The sequence below is a fragment of the Haliotis rubra genome, unplaced genomic scaffold (assembly GCF_003918875.1).
Source record: "Haliotis rubra isolate DU_JTF1 unplaced genomic scaffold, ASM391887v1 Scf325, whole genome shotgun sequence".
NCBI classification, from domain to species: domain Eukaryota; kingdom Metazoa; phylum Mollusca; class Gastropoda; order Lepetellida; family Haliotidae; genus Haliotis; species Haliotis rubra.
The window spans coordinates 601,746-625,378 of NW_025766997.1; the positions used below are offsets into that span (position 1 = coordinate 601,746).

Below are 23,633 nucleotides of genomic sequence, written 5' to 3' on the forward strand. Positions count from 1 at the left end.
GTTCTCAATGACATCCTGTTTACTACAGGTACATCATGTTAATGGTTTTGTGGAACTACAGGTAAATCATGTTAATGGTTTTGTGGAACTACAGGTACATCATGTTAATGGTTTTGTGGAACTACAGGTAAATCATGTTAATGGTTTTGTGGAACTACAGGTAAATCATGTTAATGGTTTTGTGGAACTACAGGTACATCATGTTAATGGTTTTGTGGAACTACAGGTAAATCATGTCAATGGTTTTATGGAACTACAGGTAAATCATGTTAATGATTTTGTGGAACAACAGGTAAATCATGTTAATGGTTTTGTGGAACTACAGGTAAATCATGTTAATGGTTTTGTGGAACTACAGGTAAATCATGTTAATGGTTTTGTGGAACTACAGGTAAATCATGTTAATGGTTTTGTGGAACTACAGGTAAATCATGTCAATGGTTTTATGGAACTACTGGTAAATCATGTTAATGATTTTGTGGAACTACAGGTAAATCATGTTAATGGTTTTGTGGAACTTTCAGTACATTGTTCTGTTCTATGTCATCCCACTTATGTCAAGGGCGGTGGGGTAGCCTTGTGGTTAAAGCGTTTTCCCGTCACACCGAAGACCCGGGTTCGATTCCCCACATTTGCATCAATTAAACAATAGTGTATGAACCCTGTCTAATGTCAGTTACAAAGAAAAGGATATATTTCCATTACATATACGATGTAATGGTCATATTTCTGTCAAAAACAACTTATTCAGTTACAGACTCAGCTTAATTAATAATCTGATTTAGAACCTAAAATATATACTATATCTTAAAGAATGATTCTGTTCCTTTTACTCTAAATTTATCTTCCACAAAATACTTATGACCCATATCATCAAAAGACAAAAGCGAATTCTTGGATAAACAGATTTGAACAAAAATCAAGGGAATTAGCAATTTGTCTCTTTTATCTCAACTCCTAAACTGTTTGTGTTTCTGTTGCAGGGTATGGTTTTTGCAGAAAACTAAATTAACTTTGTCTGTTTAAAGCTGTCTGGAGACATTAGCAGTAAACTGTGTACAACTGGTGAGTGCTTCCTAGCACTGTAGACGAATTAACATTGACACTGATGAAATGGCTTTGAAGTGAGCAAACGAACACAGAGGTAGTTTTTAGCTATCATGTACACATCCAGCCTGCAGAACCTGTGTACGTCAAGTCCTTTGTTTCAGTGAGAGGAAAACCTTGACAGTTTGTCTCTACTTGCCCCTTAATGGAGGGAATGGATACATAATATGATGAAAATTTGTCTGAACAGTTTCATAGGTTATTACCAGTAATGCATGGAGGAAATATATGGAGGACAAATTCCATATTTATTGAGATTCAGGAAACAGTTGACAAGATTTATCATTGTTGTTGACTCAAGGTAAAACTGCTTGAATGAAATAAGTCCTCTTTTTAACATATTGACGCTCTGACATTACATAAGCTATGGACTCTCACGTTTATGGTGCTACTGATCAGATACAACATCTTTCAGATACAACAAAAACACTACACCTTTAAGATACTACAGCTCAAGCACTGTACCTTTAAGATGCTACAGATCTGGCACTCCAATTAAAGCTACTACAATGAAAGGCACTACACCTTTAAGATACTGCACCTTAGGCAATACACCTTTAAGATACTACAGCGAAATGCACTACACCTTTAGATACTACAATGAAAGGCAATACACCTTTAAGATACTACAGTGAAATGCACTACACCTTTAAGATACTACAGGAAAAGGCACCACACCTTTAAGGTACTACAGCTCAGGCACTCCAGTTAAGCTACTACAGTCACAGGCACTACACCTTTAACATACTACACCTCAGGCACTGTACTTTTAAGATACTACAGATAAAGTCACTACACCTTGAGCCTACAGCTCAGGCACTCGTAATTAAGTTACTACAGCTCAACAACAACACCTTTAAGATCCTACAACTCAGGCACCCCAAATTAAGTTACAACGTATCTAACGCTAGACCTTTAAGATGTGGCAACTCTGACAGGACTCCTTCATGACACTTCTAACGCTATTCTTTTAAGATACCACACTTAACACACGTTTCACATGATACAACTCCTCACTGCACCTTTAAGATGGTACAGTTGAGACATGACAACTCTAAGGCACAACAACTCATACTTAATCTTTAAAAAAGCTAGAAGTCAGACACTATCACTTTAAGAGCTTCATATTTTGACTAAGCTTCAAAGAAATTCTGTGTTGAGATTATTTTCTCCTGATCAACTCTCCGCCCACGCTGTAGCACGTAACTACCTTGTACTAAGATTTACCTGGGGTGTGAGTAGGCTGTGGCTCATATAAATGATGCATATTTGAGAAGACATAATTTTTCTCTTTGCTTTAATGACTTCCTAAGGTCTTGACACGACCTTATTATTGTGAACTAATAATCTTTTACAACCGTGCATGTGAAATATCGCTTAAACTGGTTTTATGAGAGCTTATAGCGTCTTTTTTACACGGCTGATGGGTTCTGAAATATCTCACAATAATAAACAGTGAAGCCTAAAAATACGACCCTGATATAATATTTCTTTCCCTTGAAACGTGTATATGAATTACATGAATATTTACATATCAGTATCATTCAACATGTAGTTTGATAAGGACATGTTTAGAGCTGCGTGACATTTTATAGATGCTATGTTAGCTTTGATATATGACATTAAACATATTTGTTCTGGAGAATGCATTTAAATATGCTTGAGTATTTATACTACATTTTTAGCATTCAGCAAAGTTATTTTACTTTAGTTGAAAATTTGAAACCAAAATATATTACTGCACCGGTATCTCATTTCTTAAAGACTGATTGAGTTTAACTTTATGCCGCTTTTAACAATATTCCAACAATATCATGGCCGGGGACACCAGAAATGGGCTTCACACATACCCATGTGGGGAATTGAACCCACCACCCAACCCACCATCATTCAGAAATGGGTGGCCCAGTGATATGGTGGTTCATGGTTTGTCAAGATATACATAGATGGGTGCTTGATGGATGGATGGATGGATGGGTGCTTGATAGATATGGATCATGAGGATATAGATGGATGGGTGCTTGGTGGATATGGATCATGAGGATACAGATGGATGGACAGACATACAGACATATTTATTTGTATATGTGGCCCTGAGGCCAATAGTACATGTGTACAATAATAACAATGCATTTATGCGCAACCTGTAAATACGCGAGTTATAGGAACATCAATAAATCCATAAACACCCATTCACAATTTACATTTTTTCACTCAACATAAGTATGTGGTACAACACAAGGGCTACCTTAAACAACAAGTCAATATTTTCTGTGCGACGTAGCATACAGAATTTTTGTCTCGACAGTTGGTTATAGAAAAAATAAGGCAAATATGTTTCTCTTATTTCCAAATATTTCGGGCATACAAGTAATACATGGTACACATCTTCTTGCGATAAATTGCAGAATGGACATTGGATATCTGTTGCATTTGAAGTTTTGGCAAATCGCGCCGCTTGGACTTTGAAATTGTAAGCGTTACATCTAAATTTAGTAAGCGTCTGCGACGCTTAAGTTGTGGTGATTTAATCTTTGAAAGGTAAATTTCTGTATTAATACAATATTTATATTCTGAATAAAAGTTGACACAGGTTGATGACGTTATTTCATTATACCAGTCCTGTTGATAAATGTCTTTGCATCTCTGCTTGAATAATTTGATGAAATATTGTGTATTACTTACATTTTGAGCGAGCCATACATTTCCAAAGCCATGACTAAAAAGAATAGTTCTAACGAAGGAAACCCAATTAATATCTCCGGTATCATCTAGTGTTTTAAGCATTTCATAACTACATCTTGAATATCGTGAAATTGGTTGTCTCATTGACATGGATCGTGAGGATACAGATGGATGGGTGCTTGATGGATATGAATCATGAGGATATAGATGGACGGGTGCTGATGGATATGGATAATGAGGATACAGATGGATGGGTGCTTGATGGATATGGATCATGAGGATATAGATGGATGGGTGCTTGATGGATATGGATCATGAGGATATAGATGGATGGGTGCTTGATGGATATGGATCATGAGGATATAGATGGATGGGTGCTTGATGGACATGGATCATGAGGATACAGATGGATGGATGGATGGGTGCTTGATGGATATGGATCATGAGGATATAGATGGATGGGTGCTTGATGGATATGGATCATGAGGATATAGATGGATGGGTGCTTGATGGATATGGATCATGAGGATATAGATGGATGGGTGCTTGATGGATATGGATCATGAGGATATAGATGGATGGGTGCTTGATGGATATGGATCATGAGGATATAGATGGATGGATGGATGGGTGCTTGATGGATATGGATCATGAGGATATAGATGGATGGGTGCTTGATGGATATGGATCATGAGGATATAGATGGATGGGTGCTTGATGGATATGGATCATGAGGATACAGATGGATGGGTGCTTCATGGATATGGATCATGATGATACAGATGGATGGGTGCTTGATATAGATGCTGGATACGGATGGCTATAGATGATGGATGGATCCCAGATCATACAGGACAGAAGCCAGCTGATGACTGCAGACACTGGTGATGGACATGTGTGAGGAATGCTTATTGATAAAAGATGAATGGTTGATACGGCAGATGATCAAGGAAATCAACAGAAGAAATATGACTGGAATGGTCAATTATGTACAAGTACATATAAAATAAGTAGGTGACAATAAATTTAGAAGGTTGACTGTACACAGATAAGATGATTCTCAAATGATCTACACTTGCAAATTTTGTTGTACAAATATGAGGATAGGTGAGATGAAATTGGGTTTAACATCGTACTTGAGAATATTTCGCTCATATGACGATGTGCATGTATGTGTATGTGTGGCTGCTTGTACTAGCCCAGACTTAAGCTGCTTTTATAGTGCTAGCTCACTAAGATACCATGCCGCAGTTAAGCATAAATACCCCACACTGACGCCGAGCCGACCAGTCCTTCTTGTACCCATTTATAAGCACCAGGCAGGGGCCAACAAGTACCATATTTTAACTTCTTTTGGTATTACACGGCTAGGGTTTACAAATATGAAGAAACCACTGGTAGCATATAGCAGTGAATCATATGGTCTAGGGACAGATCATCTACACATACTCGCAACATGACTAAGAATACATGACCAAGGATTGCCCAAACACAGAAATCTGTGTTGAAAATAATTAGGTTAATTTTGTTCATTTCATGCAATGGCAAGTGAACCAATTTCAACGATTTAAGAAATCTACTCCTTATTATATGCATATGACTCCCTGAAAGGCAGAGAGGGAGTCAAAATGACACCCATATTTGGAACATTAGGACAAGCCCTGAATGACACCAGCAGTCAAACAGACCGTCTACACACATACTTGTAACATGACTAGGACTATATGACACGAGCAGTCAAACAGACTACACTACCCTGTAAGGAGTACACCTGAGTACAGTTCACATCGACAGCACGACTCTAACACTTAAGAGGTGAACAGATAAGCTACTGCATACTTCCTTTCCGTGGTGAAGGAAGGGTATCCTCGGAGTGGGAGAAACTCTTTAATGTGGCCACAACACGCGTTGGCAGCATTAGCAGGGCAATAGGGTTGGGAGCACATCAGTGTTGATTTTGTAAATGATCTCCGAAATTATTTTCGCTTGACTGTAATTTCAGGGAAGGGTGGCATGAGTGCCACACATGCTAGTCAAACACACACAGCTCAGCCATACAAACAAAATAATCAGTTTTTTCATTGATGATTTTGATTTAGAATTGGTAGCCTCGAGTTAGTTCATGCTGGATTTCATCACAGGCATGTCTCCTGCTTGGCAGACATTCTTGCCATGATGTACTGGGCTGAACATGCTGATGGAGTTTTAACCTGCCTCGTATGCTGCTGGTATTATATGTGCAAAATTATCATCATAAAGTTGGTACTTTGTCACAAGCTTTGTAAAATTATTCATCCTTTTAGTCTTCTGCTGCTATACTATTACATACTTTGAAGACAAAAGATTCCCCCTTCTACTATGTTATAAAAGGTTTGAAAATCAAAATGATTGTCTTTTCTGTTCTATTATATACTTTAAAGATAAAAAAGATTCCCATTTCTTTCCTATTGTATGATTCCAAGATCCAAATGATTCTCTCTTCTTTTATTTTACCCTCGAGTAAATGCTTCAAAGATATGACAGATTCTTCCATCTATTGTATTATATGCTTCAAAGATTCAATGATTCTCTCTTCTGTTCTATTAAGCCAGAGTAAATGCTTCAAAGATATGACAGATTCTCCCATCTATTGTATTATATGCTTCAAAGATTCAATGATTCTCTCTTCTGTTCTATTAAGCCAGAGTAAAAGCTTCAAAGATATGACCGATTCTCCCATCTATTGTATTATATGCTTCAAAGATTTAAATGATTCTCTTCTATTCTATTACCCCAGAGTAAAAGCTTCAAAGATATGACAGATTCTTCTATCTATTCTATTATATGCTTCAAGATTCAAATGATTTCTCTTCTATTCTATTAACCCAATGTAAATGCTTCAAAGATCCATGACAATCTGCCTTCTGTTCTATTATATGCTACAGATACTACAGATTCTCCCATTTATTCTGTTATATGCTTTAATGTTACGAAAGATCCTCCCATAAACTTGAGCTTATCTGTACAACATACAAGCTCATTGGAGTAATATCATTTTGATGGGTTTATAAACAAAGATGGTAATGTGAGGTGGATCTACATTCAAGTGTTGGGCGGCAATGATGGATATATTTATTTTGTCAGAGTTTGATCTTGAAATTCACACAGACCTGCATGATCTGTTTAGTTTCCCAAAAGGAACTGGAACCCTCACAAATAGAGTCAAACAAGCCATGATTGTTCTAATTATTTATACAATTTATCACATTACTAAACAAGCTATATACAACAGCAGAGAACAAACTATTTATTATTTTACGATCGCATTGAATTTCAAAAGTGTGTTTTGAAAAACCAGGTCCAAATTTCGGTTTACATTTTAACATCAACTACAGGGAATTAGGTTTGATTTCACTAAGTCAACAAACACTGAGAGAGCAGATTCTGGATTGTGTGACTCATGACTACTTCGCAGGCTATTGAAAATAAATATATCGTTTTCCAATGATATATAATGAAGTAAGCTGACAACCAATGTGATCCTTGGGGTTCTAACTGCATCAGATCAAACATGGTTAGTGAATTATTTCAAAATCAGAACATGAGAACATGTGAGTGAGTGAGTGAGTGAGTGAGTGAGTGAGTGAGTGAGTGAGTGAGTGAGTGAGTGAGTGAGTGAGTGAGTGAGTGAGTGAGTGAGTGAGTGAGTGAGTGAGTGAGTGAGTGAGTGAGTGAGGTAGGAAATATTATTTACCATTATTGCTCAGGAACTTAATAAATTTCCATGGCAGTGGGATAGCCTAGTGGTTAAAGTGTTTGCTCGTCACACCATTGTTCGATTCCCTACGTGGGTACAATATGTGAAGCCTATTTCTGGTGTCCCCCGCCATGATATTGTTGGAATGTTGCTAAAAGCGGTGTAAAACCACTCACTCACTAATAATTTTCCATCCACATGGGCACAATGTGTGAAGCCCATTTCTGGTGTCCCCATCTGTGACCCTGCCAGAATATGGCTTATAGATACATAAATCCATTATTACACACTATGTATTTATTTTCCACAGGCACCATATAATACAAAATGTCAATCAAAGTGCATCAGTATCCAAGGTTCTGACAGCGATGTATTTAATGTCAACCTCGTAAATCCAAAGCATTTCTTCAATGGTGATGTATTTACAAAGGTGTTACCAGTGTTTTTGTCCTGCAGGGGATATAAGCGACACCTATCAATAGCAACACCAGCAGGTGTCGGTACCAACCAATTTAAAGCCACAAACACAATAAACACACTACACCTGATTGTATTTCCCCGTGGCCCCTGGCATTAATTAGAAACATTTATAGGTTGAACTTCTATAAACGTGACATGTGCATGCTTAGTTGTACCAAATTTGTGTTATTTAGAAGTTAATTAATTTCACTGACGGTCTTGTTAAAATCCAAATCTGATAACCAGTCTGAATTATTTTGTTGTTAGTGAGAGTGCAAGTATATTCACAAACTTTACACAGAAAAAAAAATTGTGTTGCTAGAAATTCTGATAAGCATCTGGAAAGATCTGTCAGTGGAACACAAAAACAGACCCAAAGCCAACTTTTTTCTTTGTTGCAGTGCTTTTGTGTTGGCTGGGCTCTGAGGCATTATTGTACATGAAGGATTGAACAGACCTTACATTTTTTCTCATCACCATCAGCATCATTATCATCAGCATCATCATCATTGATAGCAATGAAGTAATGCCATGTCATTATTAACTAAAATTATCATCACCATCATCATCATCACCATCATCATCATTGATAGCAATGAAGTAATGCCATGTCATTATTAACTAAAATTATCATCACCATCATCATCACCATCATCATCATTGATTGCAATGAAGTAATGCCATGTCATTATTAACTAAAATTATTATCATCAATCGTCACCATCATCATCACAATACTGACGTCAACGAAGTAATACCATGTCATCATTAACTAAAAATCATCATAATCATCATCATCATCATCGTCATCATCATCATGAATACCAACATTATCATACATCTTCAACAAATATGTGGTGTTCCTGTAACTCAAATCAAATCAATGCCAACTAATTATGCCATTTCCCCGCCACAACACGTCCAACTGAAGGAATCTCAGAAAGGAAATTTGCCGATGTGAATGAACGCCAAATTACAAGGAATTGCCGAGAAATCATAGGAACGCCACCCAGACACAACATAGTGGCCGCCAATCAATGAGGTAAATACATGGCGGAACGTGAGAGATTTGTAAAACTCAATCTGACTGCCACTGTTAACCCAAATTGGCTTAGTTACTTGGTAATTCTGTTAATTTTGTCCGATTTTTCACATATGATTGAGCTGAATAACATGGCAAATAGTCTTCATCGAAAAGTAAGCCGCTCAGGCTGATGTAAATGAGTTGGTATATATTTAATGACATCTTTGCATCATGTTAATGATAAATCTCCAGTTCGACTGATGGGACACGAAGATAAATTGACAAGAATTCAATGGCTTTTGACAATTACTGTCCTTGGCAAGTACATGATGGACGTGTATTATATAGCTGCATTGCCACAGTGCGGAACAAACTGCTCATCAAACACTCGTAACACAGAGAAGAACATACTTGGCTAAACTTGTGAGATGCTTATAATGTTTGAAATTAGAGTCATTAATGTTTTCTCTGTGGATGACTGTGTTGGATGCATGGGAAAAAAAATACAGTTTTAGCTATTTCATATATGCTTACTTCTACATCATAGGCCTGGCCAATATTATTACTTGTTTCACAGATTATGGGGAGTAGTATGGCCAAAATCAGTACCTGTCTCAGCAACTAACGTGGGTAATATATATGGCCAATATTACTACCTGTCTCAGCAATTACCGTGGGTAATATGGCCAATATTACTACCTGTCTCAGCAATTACCGTGGGTAATATGGCCAATATTACTACCTGTCTCAGCAATTACCGTGGGTAATATGGCCAATATTACTACCAGTCTCAGCAATTACCATGGGTAATATGGCCAATATTACTACCTGTTTCAACAATTAACATGGGTAATATGGCCAATATTACTACCAGTCCCAGCAATTAACATGGGTAATATGGCCAATATTACTACCTGTCTCAGCAATTAACATGGGTAATATGGCCAATATTACTACCTGTCTCAGCAATTAACATGGGTAATATGGCCAATATTATCACTTACTTCACCTATCATTGTTTTTGGAAAAAAAATTCAGGGGTGTTGGGGGTGGGGGGCTTTGAAAAGTGTTTACTTGTAGTATGTCAGGAAAAACCTGTTTTTATACGAACATATTAAGTGACTAGTATGCCTGAAGTGAAGCGTTTCAATATGCTTTTATGCCACATACAGTTATACCAGAGTGGGTACTTAAATTCAGTTGGAAAAGAGGTTCAAGATCAGCTATCCCATTTTCTTCATTCATCCAATATTTCTAGATATTTCCCTATCAGTTTACCAATATGCTCTTTACTTTCTCTACATTCTTGTGTTGCCAGGTGGTCTAGTAGTCCATGCAGTGGCTTCCAGGCATGCTGGTAAGAGGGTCCAATCCTGACTCGATTCGTGCTATTCTCAGTCAGTTCCTTTAGGCATTGGGTAGCCTTGCTCCAAGGCTGTACTAAATGCTAAACCCATTGGTGTATAGAAATTCTCTCCGTTAAAGAGGCAAGTCTAGATAAGCGGACAGTTCTAAGGACCCCAGTCCGTTAGAGGAATACTTATATTTTATAGAAATTATCATTTAAACTATTTACTATTACCTCAGAGACTTGTGCAAGTCTCGGCATTGGGGTAACCTAGTGGTTATATATGCCAATCATGCACAAGACCTGGTTTGAAGTCCCATCTGTGAACTATGTGTGAAGCCCATGTCCCACGTTAAGATATTGCTGGAATATTGCTAAAAGCAGCAATAAACCAAACTCTCACTTATTCATCCTGAGTAGTGTTTTCTCCTCACACGTTCCTCAAATAATTCTTTCAGTCTTATTTTCTTCCTCTCTTGCTCTCTACTTTTGTCTTTTATGTTTCTACATTCTGCCCCCACCTCTCCCCTGTCTATATATATATATATATATATATATATATATACCATTAAGTATCCTGCTAAGCATGGTCACCATTAACTAGATTCAGCTTCATTTGAAATCAATACCATAACAGAATCTGCATTTCATCAATAAAAAATTAGAAAGCTTCCAATATCTTCCCAACATCCAATCCTTTTGGTAATAAAATGTATAACATAAAACTAGTCATGCAATCAGTGAGGCCTTGTCCAGTATATCTTGACAAGCACTCTCCAGTGTCATCTGAAGGAGGTGAGAAAGGTTCTAATTAATCACCCCCGACAGACGATCTGGTCTAATAATCAAGAGATGTCGGGAAATCAAATATTCCTCTCAGGCTGAATCAGGATGAGTCTTGATCGCCTTCAATGTACCCATCCCGCGTACAAAACATGAAAATATCTTTTGATCCCGAAGGGGCCTCCCTAATCAAGGATTCAGCTCCGAAATGATCTCAACCAGCTCCATGAGTGTCATATCCGACATAGGAGTGAGGAGAGGATTCCGGTCCAGGAGAAATCTGGCATACCACAACCATGCATTCCATTGATTGTGATTCTCGATGAGGAACTGGCCTTCAGTTTAGACTAATATCAAAGTTGAATGTCTTGATGCTTTCAACTCGGAGTGGTCTTGAGAGTTTTGACAGACAAACATACACCTCCTCACTGTCCCTCAGGAAAAACTTTCATGCATGTGACCTTTGCTGGTAAAACCTACTCAGTCAGTTGACATATTATCTTGAGTAGGATAGTATCTACTTCGATTCAAGTTTTTCAGAGAAAACATTGGCTTACATGGTCGAAGCAGAAGTAAAACACTGACAGTCTGTGTACATTGGCCCTAACACTGATCCGGTCTCAGCTAGGCATGTGGTCGACAGCATGAGCATGATATATGCTCGTAGGGCATGATACATCAAATTAACCAAATAACAATCCTATCATCTCTGGCATCTTTTGGGGCGATGGGGTAGCCTAGTGGTTAAAGCGTTCGCTCGTCACGCCGAAGACCCGAGTTCAATTCTCCACATGAGTACAACGTGTGAGGCCCATTTCTGGTTTCCCCCTGCCATGATATTGCTGGAATATTGCTAAAAGTGGCGTAAAAACATACTCACTCACACTGGCATCTTTTATAACAGCATTAGGGTCTGGAGCCGACTTTAAATCCCCTAGGGAATTTATAATAACATAACTTATCATATCCTGGGAAATTACTCCTTGTTGACATGTAGTCCCTCATGGCTTCCATCAGCAAGTGATTTATGCTCAGTGGTTGTCTTAACTATACGACTAGATAATTATGACTGTAACGCCAAGGATAAAAGGCTCATCGTAATAACCTAGCCCCAGGCCTTGTTCCACAAAACAATCATAGCATGACATTCGTAAGTCTGTGCTAAAATATGGGAATTTGGTCACTGTTGTGTAATGGTCACATGTAGTGCTTTGTCGAATGGACTGCCTCAGTGCTAATGTATTCTGATTTCTGTACCTTAGTGTAGTGAGTGAGTTTAGTTTTACGCCGCTTTTAGCAATATTCCAGCAATATCACGGCGGGGACACCAGAAATTGACTTGACACATTGTGTGGAATCAAACCCTGTTCTTCATCGTGACAAGCTAACACTTAAACCACTAGGCTACACCACCGCCTCTGTACCTTACTGTAACTACAAGAAAAACTCTTTCAGCAGCATCAGAGAGTGATCAGTGACAAATATTCCAGCAGCTTGGCGTCGCAACAGTTTACTTACATCAGATTTTTTTCTCCCAGTGGTAATATCATAAGTATAATCATTTGAGTCTATGGAATAAAATCCATGAAAATTGAAACATTTTCTAGTAAAAGAGGCAACAGTGTTTCAACCAATACCAATACTAAGTTTGCTGTAGTTCCAGCAGAAGGGGCACAAATTGTTTTGGTGCCTATATTTGAACCTTTTCCTAAAATAATTCCTCTGAAATTAGTTAAATGTAAGAAAAACTTCAGAGGTGATTCCACTGATCAACTTTTTGTAGCCCAGACTGATGGTTTCAGTAAACATCACTGTCAGTGCGTTTCTGCTTAACCGTTATCTTAAAATATACCCCATAAAATTACCGGGTTGTAAGAAATTAAGAGAAAAAGGTTGATTCCAACTAACAATTAATCAGTTTATCATGGCTTAAACAGACGAAAACGGTCAAACATGGCACAACTGTTCCAATGCTGATAATCAATCAAGGACTAGTGATAATAAAAGTTCAGGAAAATGGAACCTGTTCTTGCCTCCAGGAATGGTAAGCAGATGGTTCCAGTATGGCAGAATATTCAGTTTATAATGTCAAATTATTAGCCTGTGAAGTGATAAACACACGCGTTATCTCAGGTGAATGAGCCCTCCATTCCAGAAGCATAGGTTGCCGATGTTGGTTGCCATGTCGTAACCACGTTGCTGTCCTCACATGCTGCCTTCGTTGCAATGTCAGACATATGAAAGGAAACACCCTTTCATGCTTCCAAATTCATCCAACGATTAATGTAGTATGCGTGTCTCGATTCCGTGTTTCTGGGCTGGGATTTGTATAGTAAAGCTACCTCCTTGTCAGCTGGTCCCTCCTTGCCCTGCCCATTGCATGCTGTGGCTGATTTGCTGTACATCAATATTCAGCTGGTATTGTTTTGCACACAGCAGTGTTGTATAACGTACAGAGCTCGGAGAGGTCAGGATACGACCCTCCAGCTGCCAATAAAGTCATGATATTAACACTGTGATAACAGCAGTGTCCGCTGTGCCACCCTTCTCTACTCCAACACACTCTACCTTGCTCCATGACACTCTACCATACTATCCCACCCAAACCCACTCTACCTTGCTCCATGACACTCGACCATACTATCCCACCCAAACCCACTCTACCTTGCTCCATGACACTCTACTATGCCCCACCCTACTCCGCTCCAACCCGCTCTACCTTGCTCCATGACGCTCTACCATACCACCCGACACTACCTTGCTCCATGACGCTCTACCATACCACCCGACCCTACCTTGCTCCATGACGCTCTACCATACCACCCCACTGTACCTTGCTCCATGATGCTCTACCATACCACCCCACTCTACCTTGTTCCATGACGCTCTATCATATTACCGTGACTCCATACAAAAAACACCCTCAGGATATACCACTATATAACATCAGCTCATAGCCATTAGGCCAGACAAAAAACCCAGAGGATGATATTAAGAGCAAAACAGTCATAATGTGAGGTGCCCGCTCCCTCCCCTCCAACTCTCAGACCAGCAATAAACCTTCCCCTGTCAGCTGTGCCCCACCCACCTAGCCAGTCATAATGTGAGGTGCCTCCTCCCTCCAACTATCAGACCAGCAATAAACCTTCCCCTGTCAGCTGTGTCCCACCCACCTAGCCAGTCATAATGTGAGGTGCCCCCCTCCCTTCCCTCCAACTCTCAGACCAACAATAAACCTTCCCCCATCTGCTGTGCCCCACCCACCTAGCCAGTCATAATAAGAGGTGCCCTCTCCCCTCCCTCCAACTCTCAGACCACAATAAACCTTCCCCTGTCAGCTGTGCCCCACCCACCTAACCAGCCATAATGTGAGGTGCCCCTGCCTTCCCTCCAACTCTCAGACCAGCAATAAACCTTCCCCCATCAGCTGTGCCCCACCCACCTAGCCAGTCATAATGTGAGGTGCCCCTCCCCTCCCTCCAACTCTCAGACCAGCAATAAACCTTCCCCTGTCAGCTGTGCTTCTCTCTCCCATCCTCCCAGGTGAGACCCACATGGCTCACTAAAGCTCCCAAGCACCACATGTTAAACAGACATGCTAGGCCCTACCTTACTGCTGGTTCCCTGCCAACGACATCAAGCCATCACACACATCAAAACACCACATGATTCTGTTACTTAAAAGATATTTCAACATAAATTCTTGCCATTGTAATGCACATCAGTAATGCTTTCATGACAGGTGCTACCAACCAATATCAGTCCACAGTTATCCTGTGGAATAACAGTCCAATAATGATAAAGACGGTGATATTTACAAGAGGCAGTTTAGAACCTGTACCAAGACTACATTTCTTGCTAGATTAATGTACCTTTAACAATACCTGTAAATTTACCTGTAATAGTACCTGCAACTTTACCTGTAAATATACCTGTAATAGTACCTGTAAATATACCTGCAATAGTAACTGTAACTATCACATTGCAAGGATGAAGAAGTTGGAATTCTTTAGTCCACTTATCTGCATTAAATGAAAAAGATAATTACAATTAAAAACAATAATAAAGATGTTGAAATTCTTAGTCCACTCATCTTCATTGAATGAAAAAGATAATAAAAATTAATAGGCACACAGCAATAATTCACACAAATTTTATCAATCAACCAAAATAACATAGTACAAGTGATCAAATGATTATTAGTTTTGGAATCATAAAAATCTGATATAAGCTGATAAAAAATGGTACTAAAATTAAAAATAATCAAAAATATAAATTAAAACAAACGACTGATTCTTTCCATAGGTAGTCCATCATGACATGATGGTTTACCTGCTACAATATGACAGAATAGATATTTCTTTAACTTATTTTGAGTAACACTTTACCTTAGGTATAAATATGTAATTAGAAAACTATATTGAGTTTCAAAATTATATATTTTTATTCAAAGGAACATTAAACTAAATTAAAATCCTTCTAATATGAAATCAGTGTACACTGTAACTTCCTTGAAACTTCTACCAAGAATTTTCATAATATTGCTTAAATAACTATATACTTCCTCAAACACATAATACTATATTTCCCACTTGTTTTCGAAATTTATCACAAATTCTACTTTCACATATGAAACCCATAACATTTTTACAAATTCAGAAACAATATTTCCAACAAGCAACGAAGACAAAAAAAATGATATATGTTTCCCATTATATAATAATATAAACATACCTCAGTCCAACATTAGACGATAAATTTTGACATTTGTTATTCTCATATTCACAATGTGAACCTAGTACGTAAATCCCCCCAAGCTGGGGCCATAATATGCCGATTTTACCCCTCTTTGCATAAACATAAACATATTTCCGCAATGTGAGAGAAAAGCAGCGGTTCAAGCCGGTGATGGTTGCAATTTCAGGAAAACTCACATAGGAATGTGTGCTGGCATGTGTCAAAACAATCGACTTCCTGTGAAAAGTAAGGTTGCTATAAACTATCAATTGTTTAAATCTGTTGCACACAGTTCAATATGAGGTTCATTATGGGTGAATTGCAGTATTTGATCAAGTTCGCATTGAACTAAATGTTCGGGATTCAGTTGTGCTGCGATTCAAGACGTTATTGACGAATGTGTATCTTTGAGCTTGAGTAAGTCATGAATGATAGTGGGAAATGAAATGAGGAATAGTTCCATCATTTTATTTCACTCTGATTTATCTACAATTTCCAATATAATGGTTTCTACTTATATATGACAACTTTTTCTACTATGATTTATCTAAGTTAGCCTTATGCATACATTAGGCCTTACATTTTGGACAGACTCGGCTCTCTAGATTTTATATCAGTGGACCTTCAAAATTGAAAATTTAGAAGAATAAAAATATCAGAATCACAACTTACATTCTGTTGATGGTAATTATCGCTTTGACTATAAAACAATCAAAGGGATTATTATATGACTCAAACTGAAATCTTTCCAGGATTAAATTGTCATTACAAGGCAAATAATTATAGCGTCTATAAGGATACCAAACCAGGTTAATACTTCAGCTACACATTCAAATCAAACTTTAAGATGTTAAAAAAGCCCTTTACAATGCATTTTAGAGTGACCTACCCATCAATTTTGTTACCTAACAAAATGTGTAATAAAACACTTTTAAAAAGGTCTGGAATTATTACAAAAGATAATATATTAAAATGATAATTTCTAATTGTGGGAAGGATATATTTCTTTAACATAAGCCAGACTTCTTTACTTTCCGATTTTCTGGCATTTATGTGAAAAATCCTGGTTTTCAGGAAAGTTCCTCTTTCTTCTTTCAGAATACGATAAAGTTGAGTTTGGAGCATATAGTACATCACATAAAGTACATTTGATTGAGAATATGGAAGGAAAGCCAGGAGCAATGCTGGTCTCAAATTTCAACACCATGGTGAAACCGAAGATCATAGGTATGTTGCTGACAAACCTAGACACTCAACTGGAGCGAACAGGAAACTGAACCCATGATCGTAGGGTTCTGGTGTACCAAGGGAGGCAACTCTGCACAACAAATTGTGGCATCTTAGACAACAGTTCCAACTGGTCCTCCAGAATGTTTATAGTGCTAGTCCACTGAAATACCAAGCAGCAGTTTAACATGGATACCCCACTTAGACACAGTGTGGGGACCCTGACTCAGTTAGTCCTTGTTCTATCCCCTTCATGCCAGGGGCAGTAGGGTAGCCTAGTGGTTAAAGCGTTCGCTCGTCACGCTGAAGACCTGGCTTCGATTCCCCACATGGGTACAATGTGTGAAGCTCATGTCTGGTGTCCCCCGCCGTGATATTGCTGGAATATTGTTAAAAGCGGTGTAAAACTATACTCACTCACCCCTTCATGCCAACAAGTACCATCCTATAACATCTTTTGGTATGACATGAATAGGGTAGAACACCAAATCTACCCAATCAGACAGGTGAGCTATCTACCAGATCACAGAAGCAATCCCAACCAGCAGATGACAAACCCACCATGTCAACCTGTCTACCTTTATTGTCTGATTACCGGTTTTGTACATGTCTTCTTTAAGACACAAGAGACCCGTGAAGGTCTGGGTTAGAATGAACCTTAAGTAACCCCTGCTTGTCCTAAGAGGCTGACTAACTGGATCGTGTGGTCAGACTCACTGGCTTGGTTGACACATGTCATCGGTTCCCAATTGCGCAGATCGATGCTCATGCTGTTGATCACTGGATTGTCTGGTCCAGACTTGATTATTTACAGACCGCCGCCATATAGCTGGAATATTGCTGAGTGCGACATAAAACTAAACTCACTCACTCACTTTAAGACACAAAAAACATTTAATAATATTGACGAACTTAATACAGCCTGTTTTCTCCTTAATATGACTCGGATTATGGGGACATTTCTTAAAACTGTTACCATGTCTAGCCATCCAAATGAACAGACATCAACGTACAACACATGGAATAACTAAACAACTACCAAAGGGAAGTCGGTCAATTTACCGCAGGAAAATGTACAGTTTTAACCCAAATCATAATAAAGAAAGACAGGTGTTTTGCCCAATTAAACTGCTAATCACAGACTTGTTCCACGATTGTTTGTTTACCTTGTATTATGTTTTTACCAAAAAAGGTTTAAAAGTGTATTACTAACAACGGAATCGCTTCCATATGTCTAAAGTCTGCAACTGTGAAATGCATGTGTTTTCAAAGAAACCTCTACACTAGCATGATCTTGAAAAGTCCTTAAATTTCAGACAATGCCATCTAGGTTCAACCAATCTAGTCAACATCCTAGCAGACATTTTCTTATAATTACAATTAATTGGACATAAACTTTCATCTGCCGTTTTTTCCAAATTCCTACGCCAGGTTGAGGCTCCGAACATCGTTACACCTTTTAACCATAAGGCATATTTCATCATGGTCTGTTTTGAGCCGATTTTTTTCCTCATTAGGAAACATTAAGATGGAGTCTACCAAATTTATATGCCGCTTTACGTTGACATGCATCAGGTCAAAGAGTAATACGCTAATTATTTCATCTGATTGGGTCTGAGTAAACATGGCTTTCTCCTTAGCTGGAGAGAGAAAAACGTAAATTTCAAAGAATCGGTGTCAGTTTAGCTGACAAGCAGTGTCTGGGTGTACTTGTATTTATCTGAATAATGTCTGATGTCTGCAAGTGGAGAGGTTTGTTTCCTCATGGATATTAGTTGGTTGAAATATACAAGGCCCCCATACAGGTGTTCTAGTACCTTAATCCCAGACATGTACATTAATTACAAATCTTGATTTTATTTTTTTTATTTCAGTGTAAATTTGAAAATAATTGTTATTTAAGAAAACAGAAATTCATAGCTCCACAAATTAAATGATATTAAGTACTGGTCAAAAGTTAAATCTTACGTCCACAGCAAGTAATTATCATTAATTACATTATTTTTTTTTTCCAGTGTAAATAATTTGAAAATAATTATTCTCAAAAAAATGTGTGTGTTTTTTATAGCTCAATGTATTAAATTATATTAAGTTCTGGTCAAATATTCTGTAAACTGTTTAGAACTATATTGATGGAGATTGAGCTCATCTACGACTAGTATACTTCACATCTCTGTTGTGAATATGTCTACTTGATGCAAGGTCCTTTCATATGTCGGGAATATTTCTCTAGACAGATGAAGAGCCTACTAACCCTGTCAGCACTAACCAATGAAGAAACTCCTAACTGATGAAAATAATTTTCTTGTTTGTTTGAAAATAGGTGATGAAAATAAAGACAAACTTGCTCCTTCATTGAAAATGACAGTATACTGACTCAGCATAATAAACCAAAGCTTGCAATGATTACATATCCTCTTGAACTTAAAGGCACAATGTCACACCACACTTCTCTAAACATACATAATGCATTTCTCTCAATAATACTAACTATCAACCCTCAGGGAAGCTACCATATAACTTATTCCAAAACAAAATTACCTATTAAGATTACAATATTAAATTAAAAAGTTCAAACGAATTAATGCAACGTTGCATTAAATCGACTCTCGCACTCTCTACCGGCCGAACATTATTTCAAGCGAACACCATAGAGTTATGTCCCTTTGATCGCTCTTTACGAATATCCTATGCACAACTATAATGGAAAACAATTCGGCAAACACAGAGAACAATGCATGTGACAGTTTTCGATGTATGGAGAAATTCTTTACATTCATTATATGGCAAGTGTTATCTGTTTGGAAGCTGTTCGTCTCGAAGTTTCAGTTATCGATTTCAGGCAAGTCATAAGGCATCAATAAAAAGCTAAAGTGAGTGCATATGCCCCTAATATATAAAATGTACCGTATATGACTACTATAAGCCGAATTTTGAGGACCAAAAAAAGCAGTCTGTAGAAGGCGGTCGTCTTATCCATGGGTTACGTTTTCGGCAAACTTTTTCCCAGGGGTAAGAAAACAACATCGTATCACTTCACGTGAACAAACAACAGAAGACAACTTTGTCAGTAGAGACGTCAAATTTGCAATTAAACATCACTAGACAAGATTAGTTACCTTTTAAGTTATAAGTTGTTTTTGCTGGGCATTGTATTATTTGCAGGGATTAAGATTACCGTGTGTATCTGAGCCGGAAATAGCAATCAGCTGTGCACACGTTTCCCGGCGAACAAGTTCAAACATGCACAATAATATAACGGGACGAATTCTGACGCAGTCATCAGTAAAATATAATACAGAATACTATTATTTAACCCAAAGAAATATATCCTAGCATTGTGTAATTTTAGTTACAGTTTTTGCTCTATATATTAATTAAGATTAAGATTACCGTGTGTATTTGAGCCGGAAATAGCAATCAGCTGTGCACACGTTTCCCGGCGAACAAGTTCAAACATGCACAATAATACAATGGGATGAAATCTGACGCAGTCGTCAGTAATATATAATACAGAATACTATTATTTAACCCAAAGAAATATATCCTAGCATTACGTAATTTTGATTACAGTTTTTATGTAAAATATATATAATCAACACTAAGGTTATACAGACCCTCATGAACGTGGTAAGCAGAAGTTGTACGCACATGGAATGGGGTAAAATACGGAAGCCATTTAAATTCACACATTTTTACCGATGTTACTGTAAACTAGCAGTCAATGGAAAACGAGGCTGTAATCAGTTTGTGATTGTTGAATGGGGTAAAATAAGCAAGCCAGTTTGTTGCTACAATAAATATGATATTTAGAGAAGTAAAATATATTATGCATTTTCTGTCAACTACACTTCGTTTCGATCCGTGAGTAGACACAATATATATGACTGTGAATTCTTTGAATAATGTGGACCAAAGTTATAATTATTGGTAACTGCCAGTTGTCTGTGGTCTGTGTTTGCCGCGATTAGGACCCCATCGCGGGGGATCGACTTATGCACGAAACATACCATTTTGACACTGATTTTAAGGGTCAAGTTTGGGGGTCGTCTTATCCATGGGGTCGTCTTATAGACGGTCATATACGGTAGGCCAAAATATTGTTGAAAATGTGTGACATTGTGCCTTCAGGTGTTCCGCAATATCTGGAAAAACTCATTTCAAATACGAAAGAGTCACCCTTTTAAAATTTATATGAAGCTGTTCCCTGATAGGTCATATTTTTGTAACCTCTATGTCAAGGGGTCTAATTGGATGTAAAGAGTTGTGCCCCTTGACTGTGTCAGGATTCATTAATTGTAAGTTGAAATTACAGCTTGCTACCCATGGATTGTCATCACCAGTACCTATGAGTTTCAGTTAAGAGGTAACCACCAATAATTTGTTTGTCCATGGATTTACTGCCACATTTTACTGACTTGCCTCGACATGACTGAGTCACTGTTCAAAGGCATGTTAAACCTCAGTGAGTTACTAACTGCCTCGCAACAAACTTCAAACTCCTTTATATTCTTATCAGACACCATTCCTGATACCAATCACATGTGATTTGTTTACAAACACAACACATACCAATACATAGAATATACAAACAATTTCTCTTTGTTTACTCTGTCGCTTATCTCATAGGTGCTAAAATTCCCACTTAAGCAACAATAACACTGCATGGAGCTTAAACCATTAAGTTTATCTCACATCTTACCTTTGTTTACAAATGGTACTTAGTGGAAGTGTAAAGAGCTTTGGTTCATTTGTGAAGAAACTAAACATACATGGTTACCATTATCGACATGATCAGGAATTTTAACAAGTTGACCCTGCCATGCAAGGAATTAGATATTTACACAGAGCTCTGATGGGTGCCATTTCTGGTATCATTATTTGATAGTGATTCATAAACACATATTTATTATAAAGTCAGGGGGTTTGGGTAGCCTAGTGGTTAAATTGTTCGTTGTCACACCAAAGACCCAGGTTCTATTCCCCACATGGGTACAATGTGTGAAACCCATTTCTGGTGTCCTTGCCGTGATATTGCTGGAATATTGCTAAAAGCAGTGTAAACCATACTCACTCACAATTACGCGATAAACTTAATTTTTTTATAATAATATTAATTCACAATGTGAAAATATTTGTGTCACTTTCATGTATTTTGAAAATTTCAGACTCACTGGATCTGCTCAGCATGATCACTTTTCAACTAAAACGGTTAATAACAAACTTGGTTCCTCGATATTCAAAGTGTGCCATGTACCAACAGAATGTACCCACAGAATGTACCCACAGGATGTACCCACAGGATGTACCCTCAGCATATACCCACTCAGTGCACCCAATGAATGATCTCACAGAATGTACCCATTCAATGTATCCACTCACTGTACCAACAGAATGTAACCAGTCACTGTACCCACTCTATGTACCCACTCAATGTACCCCCACTCATTGTACCCCTTCAATGTATCCACTCAGTGTACCAACTCAATGTATCCACTCAATGTACCCGCTCAGTGTACCCACTCATTGTACCAACTCATTGTACCCACTCAATGTACCCCCACTCAATGTACCCACTCAGTGTACCCACTCAATGTCCCTACCCAGCGGGCACACAACGTTGAATCAACGTTGAATCAACGTTGAATTTTGGTTGTTTGGTTGATCAACCTTTCATAAACGTTGATTCAACGTTTATCATGCGACCAAAGAAAGTTAGTCGAGATTCGTTTAGTTGTCAACGTTGTTTCAACGTAAGGAACCAACAAAATGTCAACTAATTGTTTCCTTGGCAAATTTGATACATAATTCATGTTGGTAATAGGTATCCAACTTAGCAACTATCATTTCGGAACATTATTTTCATAAAAGATCAAGATCGAGCTAGTGACAGATATAATCTTATATATTATTTGATTGTGCATCGATCAACGGACGGAAATATTACGTAAATCGCAGTTTTATGTATAAAGTCATCAGTTATCCAAATTGCATTACATTTGATATTTTCCCACAAAACTGTGAAAATTGTATAATTCCCGACAATTTGCTTTCAAACACAAGCCAGATGTTGACCTTCGATCGCCTCGTTTGGCCATATCCGACATGCGCACAATTATCGAGTCCGCAAAGGCAGCTGATCGTTGTCAGTTCACTTTGGCGAAGTTCAACTCAATATCGTTCTATTTTCACCATCTTCACGGCATGCTGGTGTTTATTTGGTAAGTATGTCCTTCATGTATAATGAAAATGTAGGAATGCCGTTTAAATCTAGCAGTAGCAAGAAACTCCGAATTAGGGCTCATGTTTTATCTCACAAGGTTACCGGTATGTCACAGTACATGTTTCTCAAAATTTAGTGGATGCCCGTGTTTTCCATGAACTTGTTTTGTTATTTTTCAATATATTTGCATGCATATATTTGGCATTTTATTATATAATCGAATAAGATTTCCTTTCGTACCCATCACCTGATTTGAATTTTGCAAATATACATTTTCAAATAATCAATGAAGTACATCAATATA

General features: G+C 37.9%; 1 protein-coding gene across 2 annotated transcripts in view; it reads right to left on the reverse strand.

The window, feature by feature from the left end:
• Positions 1-23,633, reverse strand: part of LOC124283930 (metalloprotease TIKI1-like) — a 103,635-nt gene that overhangs the window by 9,096 nt on the left and 70,906 nt on the right. The gene's annotated exons all lie outside the window — the stretch shown is intronic.